The 16,887-nt window shown below is 47.5% G+C and overlaps 1 long non-coding RNA gene across 1 annotated transcript; it reads right to left on the bottom strand.

Annotated features, from left to right (window-relative positions):
* Positions 1–5,893: 5,893 nt before the first annotated feature.
* LOC149345514 (uncharacterized) lies at positions 5,894–13,348 on the bottom strand. Its single transcript, XR_016292013.1, has 3 exons — positions 13,030–13,348; positions 11,664–11,771; positions 5,894–6,068 (listed from the first exon to the last, which is right to left on the bottom strand). It is a non-coding gene; the product is annotated as an uncharacterized LOC149345514 (long non-coding RNA).
* Positions 13,349–16,887: the final 3,539 nt, after the last annotated feature.

Raw genomic sequence — 16,887 nt, 5'->3', positions numbered from 1 at the left:
CGGCGCTGGTGACAGCTAGCCAGCAATAAAACGAGTTCATTCATTCATCCACGGAGTGGAGATCGCTCCCAGCTTCCCAGAGAACGGAGCAGGGCGTTGGCCCTGGACTAACCGGCCTCCAATAGCGCACTTTGCTCGCAATACTCTGGCACCCTGCTATGGTTGGTTATCGAAGCGGCCAGAACTATGTGCATAGGCTCGTTGACCAGTAAGCTGAAAACAGAGCGAATAGCTCAGCACAGATAGTGTGTCCAAGTGTGCCCATCTCCATGGGCCCATCCGAGGCGCACAGGCGCAGCGCCTACGCGTACCAGCGTACGTCATAGCCGGTCTGCGCATGCGCGAGGCGCAGACGCCAGCTGGTGCTTGGCAAATATAGACGCTTCACAGCGCCATATTATGGGGGCTGCCATCTTTGATCACGTGATCACGCCGCCATCACACGCCTCCGACTGCTCGGCGCGCGCCTCGTCGCGACGGTTGCTGCGTCTGATGGTTCGGTTACGACAGGCAGTGTTTCGGCTGACACGGTTGTAAAGGAGTGGGAAGACTACACTGTGATTTGTTCAAAGCTTCGAAGGACATTTCAGAACCCTAATTTGATCTCTTGAGAAGCGAAAACGTGATCGGGATTCATGTCGTAAAGAGTCGCTGAGCTCTCCGCCTCTTCGAGCCAACGAATGGATCGCCTGAGTGCTTGTCCTTGTAACCGGTGAAGGCTTTGTTTTATGTTTTTTTATGGGTATTATCTAAAACTGCAAGGTTTAATGCCTCTGCGGCAGCTCAGGTCATTGTCATATTGTGTAGGTGCATGCATGCAGACACCACTCTAAAACGCTTACATGCACATCGTACGCATTTGTTTGCAGCCTGTTAACTATGCTTCGGAAACCGAAAATATTTTCTGCTGGCTTGTTAAGCTCAGAAAGCCGACATGAAACAGACACAATTGTTAACTAATAATCTAAGCAGCACCATGCAACAAGCAACCTTCATAAGGTGGCGTGGAATCGTTTCGGAGAATTCCACGACATAATTGTTATTACGCTCGCATGGCAAAGCGTTCATACTACACGAAGTTAACGATTATGTCAGCCTCACATAGTATAAAATTGTAGTGCACTCCATGCTCCTCATGCGGACATGAGAATGCTCCAGGTATCGTTGGGAATCAGCTTCACCCTGAGCCGGAGTCACTTTTAGAGACTGTCTCGCATGGACCGCCAGGAAGTGACAACCACCCAGCACAGCAGCCGTAAAGCAAATGCTTTATTCCTGTTATGGTCCACGAAAACTGTGCTACTTGGAGCTAAGTTCAACAGTAGCACCACGGTGGCGTGAGATACACGATGACTGAAGGTAATCCCTGTCCGCCCGCACGGCCCTACCATGCGCAATATAGACCGTTTACAAAGAGCAGTTTGCTCGGTCCACGACAGATGGCGCCACTAGGAGGTCCGCCACTTCTGGCCTTCGAAGCGGGCGTTAGCACCATTGGCGCGCAGTGCAAAACGCCTCTGCGCCGCTTGTGTACGAACGTCAAGTGACACTTAAACAACCCAACTCGTATTGCGTATTGTTGAATTAATTTAGCTGTGAATGAATTTAGCTGTTTGTTTAATTAATATTTAGAGCTAATATCCCCGTGGTGTAATATCAGAATAATAGACGCGCTTGTTACATGAGGGAACCGCGACACAACTGTCGCCGTTTTCGGAGGAGCTGTCTTGCGAGTGCATGCCGCTTCCAAGCAGAACAGAACGTAAATGTGTTGTTCAACGAAAAAAAAATGGCTGAGGCTTAGCTAAGGCTAAGCGTAGTCAGATGCGAAGCATATTGATGGCTAGGCTTGGTAATACATGGCTTTCCTTGGTTGAATACTTGGTCATTTTAATACAACCACTAGAAGTGCAGCAAGGATTGCCGTGGCAGCTATATACGGGATCATCGGTGAATTCAATGCAGAGTGTACAACCGCTGCCCCAGCACCGGCTACAACAGCATTCTGGCACCCATGGAAAGTACATTGGAAACACCCTTAGTTATTCCACCACCGCCACCATTCCCTATAGACTGTATTGATGTACCCCCAGCAGCAGCAGGCAGCGCCTCTGATGTGGAGCCTCCACCGCCGCGGCCGACCGCGCGAGCCGGCAGCCCATCTCTCCTCTGCTGTGATGTCATGTTGTCACGTGGTGAGCCGCCGCGCCTCTGATGTGGAGCCTCCACCGCCGCGGCCGACCGCGCGAGCCGGCAGCCCATCTCTCCTCTGCTGTGACGTCATGTTGTCACGTGGTCACGGTGGTAGCTCCACCGCCGCGCTCGAAGGGCTGTAGTGTAGCTCTAGTAATATGCTTCGCTTAAAAATAAAGATATATATCACAAGCGCCGCGCGCCAGTTTATTTCAGCACCAGCAGTAGCTGGGGGAATGGTAGAACGAGCGTACATGCCTGTCACTTTTCTCTCCTTCGACAAACACTGATCCAATACATCGAATGATCGGTGCTTTTTTAGACCTTTGCAATAAGTGCTTCCTTGGCGTTGGCACAGTGCTCGCTAAACTATCGTGCGTACTAACGCTAGCACGGTGGAAGCGGCAACTCAGCTTTTCCAAAAGTCCTCAAAGGAGGTGCTTCGACATGCAATTCTGTCGCCCAGTGCAAAGCTCTACGGAAGTGCACTAATGCACGCGACAGAAGTGAAATTTATCATGACAGGACTGTATATTTCCGCTCATTACGGCTGGTTACATCTGCGGGGGCTCAACTCTGGAGCAGTTTTCAGTTTTACTTAGAAGAGAGCACGGCGGAAAGTCGTCGAGCTATTGAAGGGGTCTTGAAGAACATCCATATTCTTTCTTCGGAAGCCGGAGTGTTAACGGAGGATGACGTAAACATACTGCCGGCGATCACAAACACGCGGACGTTCGGTTGTAAGTCGCGTGCACAATGCTGAGCAGCGAACGATCTTGATAGCTGTGAACACGTATTCCTCCATTCGGGAAAAATACCGAGCTCTAAAAAGCAAGCTTTCAGGCACTGACCCTCTTTTATTTGGCAGTTCAACAAGTTATGCAGTCCACCAATAGCGTTAGACGGTTAATGGACTGAATAAATATGAACGCGCAGGCCCAGGCCCGCGGTCTGTTGACACATTCGAGCCGATGCAGGCAGTCTGAAGGAGACGAGTAAGCGAGCTGGTTGAACCAAACATTTTTCAGCACTAGCACGTTCTGTGCCGACACGCACGAAGATTTTGTGCCGTCCGGATGCTCATTATACACCGCGAGAGCCGGAGCAGCCTCTTGCAGCCGGGCACCAGCGCGCCGGCAGCCGCCGAAACGAGAAGGCCCGAAGGCCAGCGATAGCTGAATGGTCACGTGACCAAATATGGCGGCGCCCATGCTCCCGCGCTGTAAATTTAAGCCTCTATACAGTAGTGGTATGTAGCAGCGTAAGTCGTCTTTTTTTTATTTCCATTCCTAATTCGGCCTCGGGCGCTCCTTTTACGAATGGCCGCCAACCTTAACTTACGAGCAACGGTGTCTCGGCACACTGCACAGCAAAGTAAAGCACAAAGTGACGGTGGCGGAACAGCTTGTTCGTGCGGCTGTGTTGTGCACGTGCCCTCGCAGACCTTCATTTCTATATCGGCAGTGTAGCACTGGCGGACGTGTTTTTTGCTTTCGTTCGTTCGGAAAGGGTGAACGGGCGCCAAGGGAGCAGTACCTCCATGTGTAGTTCGTTTCCGTGAATCTCGTAACCGATCGCATCCCGCACCTTAATCTCTGTCGCAATTATTGCAATCCAGAAAACAGCACGTATTTCCTCTGCGTTTTCGCATCTTCGTAGGAAGAACACATTCGGCAGCTATCCGCGATATTTCCACTGCTGCGTCGAGGTGCACACGCCGGCGACTAACGAGGCCCGCAATGGCGCCGCGTTCTAAGCACGCCTGTGGCGCCATCTAGTCTCAAAGGGAAGAACTGCGGGCTTTACAGCGGCGTATCATGGGGGCTGCCATCTTTGATCACATGATCACGCCGCCATTACTCGCCTCCTGACCGCTCTGCGCGCGCCTCGTCGCGACGGCTGCTGCGTCTGTTGTTTCGGTTACGACAGGCAGTGTTTCGACTGATACGGTTGTGAAGGAGTGGGAAGACGACACTGTGGTTGGTTTGGTTTGGTTTATTGGGGTTTAACGTCCCAAAGCGACTGAGGCTATGAGAGACGCCGTAGTGAAGGGCTCCGGAAATTTCGACCACCTGGTGTTCTTTAACGTGCACTGACATCGCACAGCACACGGGCCTCTAGAATTTCGCCTTCAAGAAATTCAGCCGCCGCTGCCGGGATCGAACCCGCGTCTTTCGGGTCAGCAGCCGAGCGCCGTAACCACTGAGCCACCGCGGCGGGGCTACACTGTGGTTGGTCCGAAGCTTCGAAGGACATGTGAAAACCCCACTTGCATCACTTTAGGCGTGAAAACGTGATCGGGCTTCACGTCGCGAAGAGCCGCTGAGCTCTCCGCGTGTTCGAGGCAACGGGTGGATCGCCTGAATGCCGCTGAAGGCTTTGCTTGTTATTAAGCATGAAATGCCCCCGTTGTCGGCAGTGTGGTGACGTCACGCCGAGACCGAGAGCCATCATCCGGGCACTGAAATCCACTCATCCGGGCACTGAATTCCAGTCATCCGGGCACTGAAACGAGAACATCCGGGCACCGTACGAGACTTGAGATTTAACGACTCTCTAAGCCCTCCTACGCGACCGGCATGCAAGCGCCGGTTGGTCTCCAAAGGAGTCACAAAAAATAACTGCTGCCAGTGCGTTCTCAATGTTATCAAGTTATCAGTCGCTGTGCGATTGATAATGCACGGAATTATAATTTACGATTTCTAATAACGCGTGCAAAAGCACATAAATGCCACGATACACTTCATTGTCATACGTGATGTCTTAGGGGCTTCGCGCATCGAAGCAAAGCCGCGCAGGCGCACAGGGGCCCGGGGGAGAAGCGCTGCGTTCAAAGGGCAAGGCATCGCGCCGAACGGGTGGTGGCGTTCCTCCCTTCCATTACGGTGCGGTTCGGGTGTCCACCGAGATGGCAGAGAATTACTGCGCCATTTCCTTTCCTCAAAAAACCTTGCGTTCAAATGGCAAGGCATCGCGCTGAACGGGTGGTGGCGTCCCTCCCTTCCTGTACGGTGCGGTTCGGGTGTCCACCGAGATGACATTAGGCCCGTAAACATTTCATGCTTACTCTACTCTCGGTTACGGGAGAGGCAGAGATTTTTCACTCCCACTTCCTCCCTTCCTCTACGACGTGGTTCAGGTGTCCACAGAGATGACAGAGAATTACTGCGGCATTTCCTTTCCTCAAAAAGCGTTGCGTTCAAAGGGCAAGGCATCCCCTATTGAAAATATTGAACGTGGATTCTGCGTGCCTATCTTTGCGTGTTTATTGCCACGCACATTGTGACGATTGAGCGAGGTCGCAGAACGCGAGACATATTTCACACAATTTGCGCAAGCCGAGCAAGCTCGCAAATGCGAGACATCTGTCACATAACGTGCGCAAGCCGCGTAAGGCTCGTACAGCAGGAGACATCCTCGCGTGACATGCGCAAGCCGGGTGGGGCTTCCAGAATGTCCGAGAGCCAAGGGTGAGTCCCAGAATGTTCAAGAGCCTTGTCTGGCTCACAGAGCACTAGACAGTGTAAAATGGAGTTACCATCATGATACCGATAATACCTTGCATAGCTGCAAGGCTCCTACATCACTGCTCAACACGTTACGCCAATGCCCTACCTTAAGGCCTCCTCATCTGTCTGTCACTGCCTCATTCAGCATGCATGTTGTGAAATAACAAACTCTGCAGCAATGGTGCTTCGTGGGATGGCTCTCATGTGTGTAGCATGCTTGCAAAAGGACATAGATAAGGTCACCTTAACTGGCTTTATTAATGCCACATCCCTCATGACGGGTGCCACACAGTGGCTAAACAATTTCTTCAGCTTCTCCAAGTCCAGCAGGTTGGCGTCTTGATCCAGGTTCTCACTATGCAGCACCTGCAAAAAGGTAGCAGTATATGCAAAAAAATTCAGTTAATTTGTTTTCTGGAAATACCAGAAAAGGGCACAAGTAGTTCTTCCATTAATGAACTAATGATGATTTCGAAAAGTATCAGGTTTGTAATACAGACATTGGAAAACCCGACTCAAGCACGCAGGCTGCTCAGCATCAAACCTGCACAAAATCTAATAACCGTGTCACACAGGCATTTTGAAGGCTTTCAAATGGCTCTCGGCTCAGTGGTACTTGAATGCAGCTAAACGGGCATTTCCAACAGCCACAGAGTCCCTAGAACAGTGTGGACATCTATCAAGATTTCGAAGGCTTTTCAGTGGTAGAAATTTGCACTCAGACATGGAGCACTCGCAACTTACACTAAGGAATAAAATCAATGCAATTTAATCGCTGAAAGAATACTAAACATGAAATGTACAACTTATTTCACTGAAAAAAAAGAAGGCTGGCCACAAAACACTGCAGCAAGCGTATTATCACTGTTGCCAATAGCACAAAAACAATGAATACCACCTTTTCAAAACTGCGTGAGTGCTACAACAGCTTCCCAGCAAAATTATCAACTGTGACAGTGGCTCCACAGCAGTTTGGTGCGAGATGATGAAATATCTCTACGGCGATCAAGTATTCTGTGTAGCAGCGGCATAACTCCCGAGTTGAAGTGCAAATCTCAAAGCTCCATCTCCCACCTTAACTGTTATCTTTAAATACATATTTAAATTCATTGCAGCGTGCTGCAGAAGTAGGTGGTCAGATCATTCGAGAGGATACCTGCAAGCTATCTCAGGAGACGAAAGATCTGATGAAGAAATGCCAAAGCATGAGGACGTCTAACTTCAGAGATATAATAGGACTAGGAGAGCTATCGAAGTTATTTATAAGTGCAAGGTAGCCAACATAAGAAAGTTTAACATGGAGAAAACCTAGCATGCTCTAAAGCATGGAGGTAGCCTAAAATCAGTGAAGAGAAAACTAATCACTGGCAAAAACCAGATGTATGCGCCAAAAGACAAAGAGGGCAATGTCATAAGCAATATGGATAAGATAGTTAAAGTAGCCGAAGAGTTCTACACAAATCTCTACAGTAGTGAATGTAATCAGAACGTTACACAGAGAGGCAGTAGAGCACAGCAATGGGACACCCGCCAGTAACGAGGGAGGAAGTAAAGAAAGCCTCAGGAGCAATGCAAAGGGGTAAAGCAGCTGGTGAGGATCAGGTAACAACAGATTTGTTGAATGGAGGAGAGATTATGCTAGAGAAACTAGCCACCCTGCACACGCTTGCCTAGTGACCACGATCGTATCAGGAGCTTGAAAGAATGCGAACATTATTTTAATTCATAAGAAAGAAGATGTCAAAGACGAAGATTTACAGACCGATCAGCTTACTATCCATTGTCTACAAGGTATTTACTAAGGTAATCACTAATAGACTCAGGACAACCTTCGAATTCAATCAATCAAATGATCAGGCAGGCTTTCATAAAGGATACTCAACAAGAGACCACATTCATGCAATCAATCAGGTGATAGAGAAATGGGCAGAATACAACCAACCCCAATATATAGCCTTCATTGACTACCAGACAGCAATTGACTCGGTGGAACCACAGCTGTCATGCAGGCATTGTGGAATCAGGGTGTAGAAGAGTGTTATGTGAAAATATTGGAAGATAATCATAACGACTGCACAGCTACCATAGTTCTCCATAATGTCAGCAATAAAATTCTAATAAAACAAGGTGTCAGGCAGGGAGACACGATTTCACCAATGCTATTCACCGCCTGTTTACACGAGGTGTTCCGGGGCCTGAAATGGGAACAGTTGGGGAGAAGAGTTACTGGAGAATACCTAAGTAATTTGAGATTCCCTGATGGCATTGCCTGGCTAAGCCACTCAGGATATGAACTGCAAAGCATGATGAATGAGTTAGACAGGCAGAGCAGAATTGTGGGGCTAGAAATGAACACGCAGAAAACCAAAGTAATGCTCAACAGTCTAGCAAGGGAACAGCAGTTCACAATTGGTAGCGAGGTGCTAGAAGTAGTAAGAGGATATGTATACTTAGTGCAGGTAGTGACCGCTGATCCGGATCATGAGAAATAACTAGAAAAATAAGAACGGGGTGGAGCGCATATGGCAGGTTCTCTCAGATCGTGAAAGCCAGTTGCCAATATCCCCCAAGAGAAAAGTCTAACACATCTGTATCTTACTGGTACTCACCTATGGGGCAGAAATGTGGAGGCTAACAATGAGGGTTCAGCTTAATTCAAGGACAACGCAGCGAGCTATGGAAAGGAAAATGACAGGTGTAACGTTAAGAGATCGGAAGAGGGCGGAGTGGGTGAGGGAAAAAACGCGGGTTAATGAAATCCTATTTGAAATCAAAAGGAAGAAATGGGCTCGGGCAGGGAATGTAAGGCGAAGGCAAGACAACCGCTGGTCCTTGAGGGTAACAGAGTGGATTCCATGAGAAGGTAAATGTAGCAGGGGGCGGCAGAAAATTAGGTGGGCGGATGAGATTAAGAAGTTTACGGGGATACGGTGGCCACAATTGGCAGAGGACAGGGTTAATTGGAGAGACAGGGGAGAGGTTTTGCCCTGCAGTGCGTGTAGTCAGGCTGCTGCTGCTGCTGCTGCTGCTGATGACAGCCTGAGCACACCTACAAAGTAAAACTGTGAACTCGACCCAGCAGCACTTTACTGTGTTGAAAGAGAACAGGTACAATTGAATTACTGCATTACCTTGTTATTATCATTAAAAAGTACAGGGCTCTAAGGACTTCCTAATTTACATCGAAACGAATGGTTTACAGTGAACTTTCACGGATTACACTAACAGGCACTGAAAATCCAACACAGCTGCCCAAGAGAATATTAGGCAGCCGCGCTAGCCTTCTTTTGCGCTATGCTACCTGATACCAGATTAAAATTCGAGAGCAATTTACTCATACTCTAGCACTGGGATACGTTATGCCCCAGACTGATGCAGCTGTCTTACTAAAGGCAGAGAAGCTTTCAGTGTGGGTCATGTGTGCTGTGGCGTGAACACATGCACAGGATCGCCTGCTACCATTCAAGTCCTCTGTGTACACAAATGCAGGTGCAATAGAAAACCCACATCACAAATTTGGCTAGTCTGGTCGGCCAAGCATGGGCCAGCTGATAGCACGAAGCAGCAGGTGCGACACATACCATCATCATCAGCCTGACTAGGCCCACTGCAGGGCAAAGGACTCACCCATGTCTCCACATTAACCCTGTCCTTTGCTAGGTGTGGCCACCATATCCCCGCAAACTTCTTAATTTCATCCGCCCATCTAACTTTCTGCCGCCCCCTGCTACGCTTGCATTCTTTTGGAATCCACTCCATTACCCTTAAGGACCAGCGGTTATGTTGTCTTCCCATTACAAGCCCCGCCCAGGCCCATTTCTTCCTCTTAATTTCAAGTAGCATGCCATTAACCCGTGTTTGTTCCCTCACCCACTCCGCCCCCTTTTGGTCTCTTAATGTTAGACTTATCATTTTTCTTTCCATAGCTCACTTTGCTGTCCTTATCGTTTGGCACGTGTTTTTTTCTTTGTAATAAGGCATAAAGTATTATACATGGATTACCACATGGCATCCTCTTATGACCGCTAAATAATTTATAATCAAATTTCTTTCTCCTGCTGTATTTGTTTCGGTTTCGACAGCTGAATGATGGCTGTGACGTCAAAGCGAGGTTATTGGTCACGTGAGGCATGAAAAACTGCAATACAATTGGTACTTCTGGCTCTTAAGGAATGCTGGCGTCAGCGCTGTAGCGAATTAAAATGATGAAGCAGCGATTATAAGTGGTTTTTCCACGCCTCACGTGACCTATAACCTCTCTTTGATGTCATAGCCATAGTCAAATTGTTCACCGAAACAGGATGGCAGAAAAAGTTTATTATAAACTATTTAGCAGTCTCACGCGAATACCAGATGGTGATTCATGCATAGTAGTGTCTTCCGCATAATTATAGAGAAGAAAACATGCCACCAAGATTAGGTGTCTATACTCTTTTAAGCTGAACTCTTTTAATTAGCCTCCACGTTTCTGTCCCAAAAGTGAGAAACATGCAGGCTAAAGAAAAGATTTCAGCTTAAGTACCAAAGTGGCTCTAATCAAACGATGAAGTGGAAAAACTCTCGACACTTGAACAGAGAACAAATAGGAATTCCAACAAAATTTTAGATTCTTGTAAGGCTATCAAGCATTTCTGAATATTGTAAACTGCACTTTCACACATACAGTACGCATGTATGCCAAGCTCACATTCAGTAGCCCTGTTTTCCGGCTGTAGTTATCACGGTCTGAGCTCAGTTGCAGATTTAAAACCAGCCAAAAGATGCAACACAGGAAAAGAGAAGAAAACAGGTTGGACTATCAATTGAATTTTTTGTGAAGGAAAAGAAGGCTCGCATGAAGATGCGCCACACATGACCCACACCAGCGAAAGGCAGGACAACAAATAACTGTCACTGATATACAAGCACGTTATCTAAAAGAGAAAATTCTTTCCGTTGAAGATTGACTATTGGCTTCGCTACTCATACAGCCGTTGCCTTGGAGATATGCATCAAATACCTTACAGATTTGTTTACCACTTCTACACACCACTGAAGTGTCACAGAAATCAGGCGTACACACTGATGGGTCATCTTATGATTTACACTCATGACATTGGCACTGTAGTGCCAGATTAGAAGCTGCCTTCCCCCTAACGAGTTAGTGCTCACTCAGGAACACATTAAAGACACCTGCACATATCCCTGAAGTAGTTTCTTGCACAAGCTAGCGGAATGTGATAAACCACTTCCTGCAAGTCCTGAACCTAGTTTTATGGGATACCATACTGCTATCCCGGGTTTTAACAGCAGCGCAAAGGCCATCAACACAATGATTGGCGCGAAAATTACATTTAAAAATTTTCCCGACACTCGATTTGAACTCATGAAGTCTACACAAAGGACTCCATGATAACTGTTCTGAGGTGAATGGCAGTTCAGCCTAGCCTCTGGAATCTGTGCCAAAAAAAAAACGGAGTCAGCGCATCGCAATTTACTTCCGAAATCAGCCGGTGCTGATGGCAATTGTATGTTTTGCTTTCTCTGGCTTATAAAGCTCCACTTTAAGAAAAAGTGTCGTCTTTGTGGTTAGGATGCGGAACTTCATCATCACAGGTCAACTTCAGCTTGCCATCAGTGTCCCTTTAATGCCTCAAAGTTGAACAATAGCTCCATTCATAGAGGAGGGCTGTGCATAAATTTCGACCACCAAAGATTCTTTAACCTCCACTGACATTGCATAACACACGAGCAAATATGCATTTCGCCTTGTCGAAACGAAGCCACCACAATTCAATCCCGCGTCTTTGGGCTCAGTAGCCGAACACCAATGCAGTAGGCCACAGCAGCAGGTGAAAAACAAAAGAGAGCCCTTAATAGGCAACCTAACTTGCCAAAATCAACATAACGAGGGGTCACACAAGTAGCAGTGGACTAGGAAAATAAAAGCTACCTGTGTCAGAAGATGTCTTCAGTGCTTACCTCAAAAGCCTGCTTACTTGCTGGGCATCCTAGCACCAAGTGAAAGGCTGGCACAGCTATACTGGAGAGCTTGGAAGAGGCATTGCTGGTAAAGCTATGTGGAGCTTGCTGCAAGGTAAAAAGACACATTTAACAGCAGCACAGTGCAACAAATGGACTAGAATCAAGCATGTAAGGCAAAATGCAAGGCACAAAAAGGAGCCGGTCGCAGAATGGAACACGACTGTTTAACCACATTTCGAAGTGGGCCAGGCAACAAGAAATTCATAACCACGGCAGTCATTCACAAGCTAGCCTCAGACGAGACATCACTTGCATATCGGTATCCTGCATCGTTTCTACAATACATGCCACCATTCAAAAGAACAGACCACAGCAGAACGATATTTTCAGTAGAAGGCTGGTTTGCTTCAAATTCTGCATGCGTCCCTCAATTTGAAATCTGGCATGATTAGCACTGATTTCACATTCTCACAGGTATGATGAATTAATAGTGCCAATTGCAGAAAAAACACTTTTTCCTTTAACATCAAATAAGGTATTGGAGAGGTACCTCAGCATATTTAAGTCAAAGTCAGATTTATTTGCGCCATTGGTTATAATCATGAAACAATCAAGTTTATTCTTCGTACATATTAAAGGCTCAATTACCCTTAAATTTCACTGCAACTTCGGGATTTAGGCCAAATGGAGCTAGGGCACCTGTGTGCATTTTGCAGTTGTTTGTACCATTTCAGCTCCGAGCCAAAGTATGAAAAAGCGAATGCCAAAATAGAGGCGAAAAACTTCAGAGCAATTTGTTTTTATCTCACCGTTCTGCTATTCAAGGCTCGACTACACTGGCTCGGCTATAAGTACGAACGCAGCTGGATCATACGGAGCTTCGTACCTTAAATACACAATTTATAAAAGTACAAGTGAAATACAAGTGAAAGAGGAGGAAGCTCAATCCTAACGCATACAGCTGAATCGCAGTCTACGTAGTTAAACTGCTCGAGCGCTGTTACTTCAATTACAGCGTAACATGCGGCGAGAATGTAAAGCCCGGGCCGAAGATCTATTGGCGGGCACATATTCCATTCTCGGCGAGAGATGAATGGCAGTACGGCGGCAGTACGGCGCCGATATCGTGCACCCCGCGATCGGATCAGATGTGCATATTTGCATGGCATACTGACCATGACCGTGTGACCACTGACACTACACGCGCATTCATGCCCGTGTGCCGCCAGCAAACAACCTTTCAGCGCTGCGTGCTGCCGCGATAGGCACTGCGTCTTCGCGTCTCTGTACTAGCTGTGTTGACGTGGCCAGTTGTGCGCAAAGGCTTTTAAATAATGAACAGGTTCGAAGAAAATTAACTTACCCCCAAGATGCGAGATGTCACCCGGGTAGTGGTCTCCCACCAGCTGCTCCGCCATGGAGGAAATGAGCCCCGCCGTCAGCATAGCGTTTCCAGTGAAGGCGCGCAAAGGACGACGCGCTATCCGTCGAGCCCGCTGACGCACGCTATAAACACAGGTTTACTCAGCACTTTACCACGTTTCGTACATCGCACCAGCGAATTTCACTGCTGTCGGCACATCACATATCGGAAGAGTGACAAGTGCTCATGCCAGCGATGGTTCATGCCCTCGGCACCACAAAGGATGACCACGACAAACGTACTAACGCTGCTAACGCTGACCGCCATGCTGTCCCTCCCCAGCAGGGTTGCCAGGTCCTAAATTTTAAAAGTAGCCACAAAAAGCAGAAAAGTAGCCAAAAAGTAGCCAACCAGCTGCCGAAGTGTCAAAAGTAGCCAAAAATAGCGCCAAGGTTACCAGGGTTGCAGAAAAGCGTCACCAGAAACATAAAGGGTGCAGAAAATATATTAATTTTCGTAGGACGCAGGGTAACTGTGAATGCGAATAACTGAAGTACAAAAGTATCGCGAATCAAATGAAAGGAAATAGAATCACGGAAATGCAAGAGGGTGTGGGAAAAGTAATCATAACAGATTTTCTTTGTTTCAGAGGAGAAATAATTGCTGTTTCTAAGCCACAGCCATGACAATTTTAATTCCCATATACCGGGTGTCCCAGCTAAATGTAACCAAACTTTTAAAAAAGGCGAAGTGTCCTAGTCCAGTGAAACCAACTCAGGGTTGTTCATAGTCGCGTGGCCTAGTCTTGAGTATTTTTTCCGCTCTTCAAACTTCATTAATTAGTTAAGTTTAGTTAGCTAACTTTTTAATTATTGACTTCAAGAAGAAAGTGTCAACGCAAAAGTTTTAGATCACCTCGAAAAACCGCTAGTAGTGCTCTTTCGGTCAAGTTACGATTTACGTAGCTTCATTTATTGGCCTTAAAAGAAAGTTGTCACGTGACCAGCTGCTCACTCACTTCTCTGCCCCAATGTGCACCCAAAGTCTCATCGAGGAGAGGACTTCAGAAAAAAAACGAATTTTATTCTTTAAGGCGCATCTTGGGACGTTGAAGTGGCACAGTTGTCATGTGGAAGCTTTTTCTTATTGTGCAGGTTATGGTTAAACGCCAGTAAAAAAACTACTTTACGTAATTATTACTTTGCTGCAAATGTTTCCGTAAGCTGTTTCTCAAAGCGATCTACAACTTTTCCATTGACACTTTGTTCCTCAAGTCAATAATTAAAAAGTTAGTTAATTAAGCTTGACTAATTAGTCAACCTTGAAGAACGAAAAAAATACTGCAGACTAGGTCACGGGACTCTAAACAACCCTCATTTGGTTTCAGATGGCTAGGACACGCCGTGTTTTTTAAAAGCTTGGTTACATATTTAGCTGGGACACCTAGTATATGTATACATGTATATATGGCATGTGTGGCGTTGTTTTTTGCATGAAATTTCTTCGCTGCTTATAAACAAGGGTTTGATTTGATGCGCCTGTTTCTTTTTCCGTTTCTCTCATGAGACCTTTTTTCAGCTTTATATTGCAAAAACAGACTGATCGCCACATGCAGTTCACATGTTCTAACCGCATAGAAAGCACAGCCTTGGTCAAGTTTTTTTCAGGTCACATGGCTTCCTTTTCAGCCGTATACTGGGAAACTTATGGCTCTCGGGATATCGCTGTACGATACGAAGAGCCCTCGTCATCGCATTTCAAAACCTTTTGCTCTTCCCCGTTCCCCACTAATCGACTAAAGTTTTAACTACGACTGCAATTCTCAGCATCATCCAATTGGATGTCGGGCTAGCATGTGCAGCCGATCAACGCGATTTGAACCAGTATCAAACTGAGAAAACAAGGTATATCAGCTAAGCAGCAATTCACATCCTTATTTAGCTGAAGCGCATTGAGTGAATGGAGATGAGACATTGCTTATTGCTGGTTCTAAGGAAACCTACATATCAGCATTGCATAGCGGAGGCGGAATCTCGCCTGGGAGAACAAAGGAGCCAGTGGACACAGGAGCGAGAAAGAGAGAGAAATGGACGGAAAGGCAGAAATGGAAGAAATGGAAGACGGAAATGGAAGAAAGGAAAAAGAGCGGCAATGAAATGAGTTTTCTAAGTGTCCAGCGACCACCATGTCACGGGGACAGAGGGCGCGCACTCGCGCAGGAAGTTTAGGACATGATTACAGGTAAAATTTCTACAAAAGGGCTCGCACCGCAGTATAATGGTGTTCACCTGCGACATTCTGACACACTCATGCAAAGATGCATGGACCACTGGCGGAAAAAGAGGTCCATTATACAGTCCTAACTTCGATTTCAAAAGTAGCCAAAAAGTAGCCAAGTAGCCAAGTTAAAATTTTTGTCGCCACGCTGTCCTAAAAGTAGCCAATTTGGCGCAAAGTAGCCAAATCTGGCAACCCTGCTCCCCAGACGCTGCGTTCGTTGGCTAGCGCTTCGGCCAGTTCCGGCTTCCTTCGGCCCGTTTAGAAAGGCATCGCCTCCAGGCATTCCTCCAGGTCGTCTCTTTCGGGCTCTATGCTTTTGGGCAGTGCGATAGCAAAGGATTAAAACCAAATGAAACTTTCGTTACAAAAATAATTAAGTTCTTGTGCACATATTAGCATTAAAAACTTGAGAAATTTGTGACGCGTGGATGCATGAATATGCGTGTCGGTACATGCGTGCGTGCGTGCGTGCGTGCGTGCGTGAGTGGGCATGGTCTAGCGCGTCAAATCCAAAGAAGCGTTTGCGGGACGGCAGGCTGGAAACGCTGATTGGTCGATGGGATGCGCTTCTCCGTGACGTTTTTTGACTTCGCCCTCGTTCTCAACCGGACGTGGCGTCAGCGCGCCTTTCTCGACCTCTCCCTAGAGCGCCTGGGGAATCGCTAGGTGCACCCGCCGCGCCGCGCGTGCGTGGTGAGCGGGCATGCCGCATTCGTTTCGTGATCCTCGGCGCGCTCGTTTCGAGGCGTGTGCAGCTATGGCGTTCGTGCGTGGTGCGCTCGGCGGCGACAGCCAGCTGAAATTTCTGTGCAGTTTTTTCTTGCGGCTTTCGCCGTTTCCCCAGGAGCACGTGGCTAGTGTCGTGCTCGTATTTAGTTTTTGCCGCGGCACTACAAGGATCCGCATCAGGCGCGCTTTGTGGACCGCCGTTTGACAGCTACGCTGACGCGCTTGTCGGGGGTGCGCATTCTCAACCCTGAGGTAAGGACTGAACTACATTGTCGCAAGTTTTCTCGTGCATTGAGGACTCACCAAATTGCGGTGCTTGTAACGAAACTTTTTTTTTTTTTTTGCAGCGTCGTTCCCTGGATATGCTTCTCGGAAGCCGATGTCATTGTTCGCCGCGGACGCTGGGCCTACTGCTCGCCGCCACGCCGCTGTAGGTTGACGTTGAAGAGCTGCTCCAAACGGCCCTTTTCAGGGCCGCTTCATTGCTTCCTGGAAGATTGCGGGCATCAATCTCGCGGCCGTGTTCCCTCTCTTTGTCGAAATCGGCGCCAGACATCAGAACCCGCGCTAGGCCTCGTTGCAGGGTTAAACGAGTGCAGTGTGGCTTTAGAGAAGTTATGACTTGCGCTTAGTCTATCTATATCATTCATTCAGTGCAGTGTGCCTTTGCTTCTTTAGCGACTTCTCACGCCTTGTCGAAATCGGATTTAAAGCTCACGCCACGCCTCGTTGAATGGGTTAACCGAGTGCAGCGCCTAGCTTTGTTTTTGTGTTCTAACCTGTACGCAGTGCACCTTTCTTCGCTCCTTACTTTTGTTCTTTTCAGTCGTTTCCTGAATCCGTCGAAAG

Source organism: Amblyomma mixtum, chromosome 4 (assembly GCF_055824585.1).
Source record: "Amblyomma mixtum isolate Tamu chromosome 4, ASM5582458v1, whole genome shotgun sequence".
NCBI lineage: Eukaryota > Metazoa > Arthropoda > Arachnida > Ixodida > Ixodidae > Amblyomma > Amblyomma mixtum.
The sequence above is the reverse complement of the archived record's forward strand: the minus strand, read 5'-3'. Positions and strand labels throughout refer to the sequence as shown.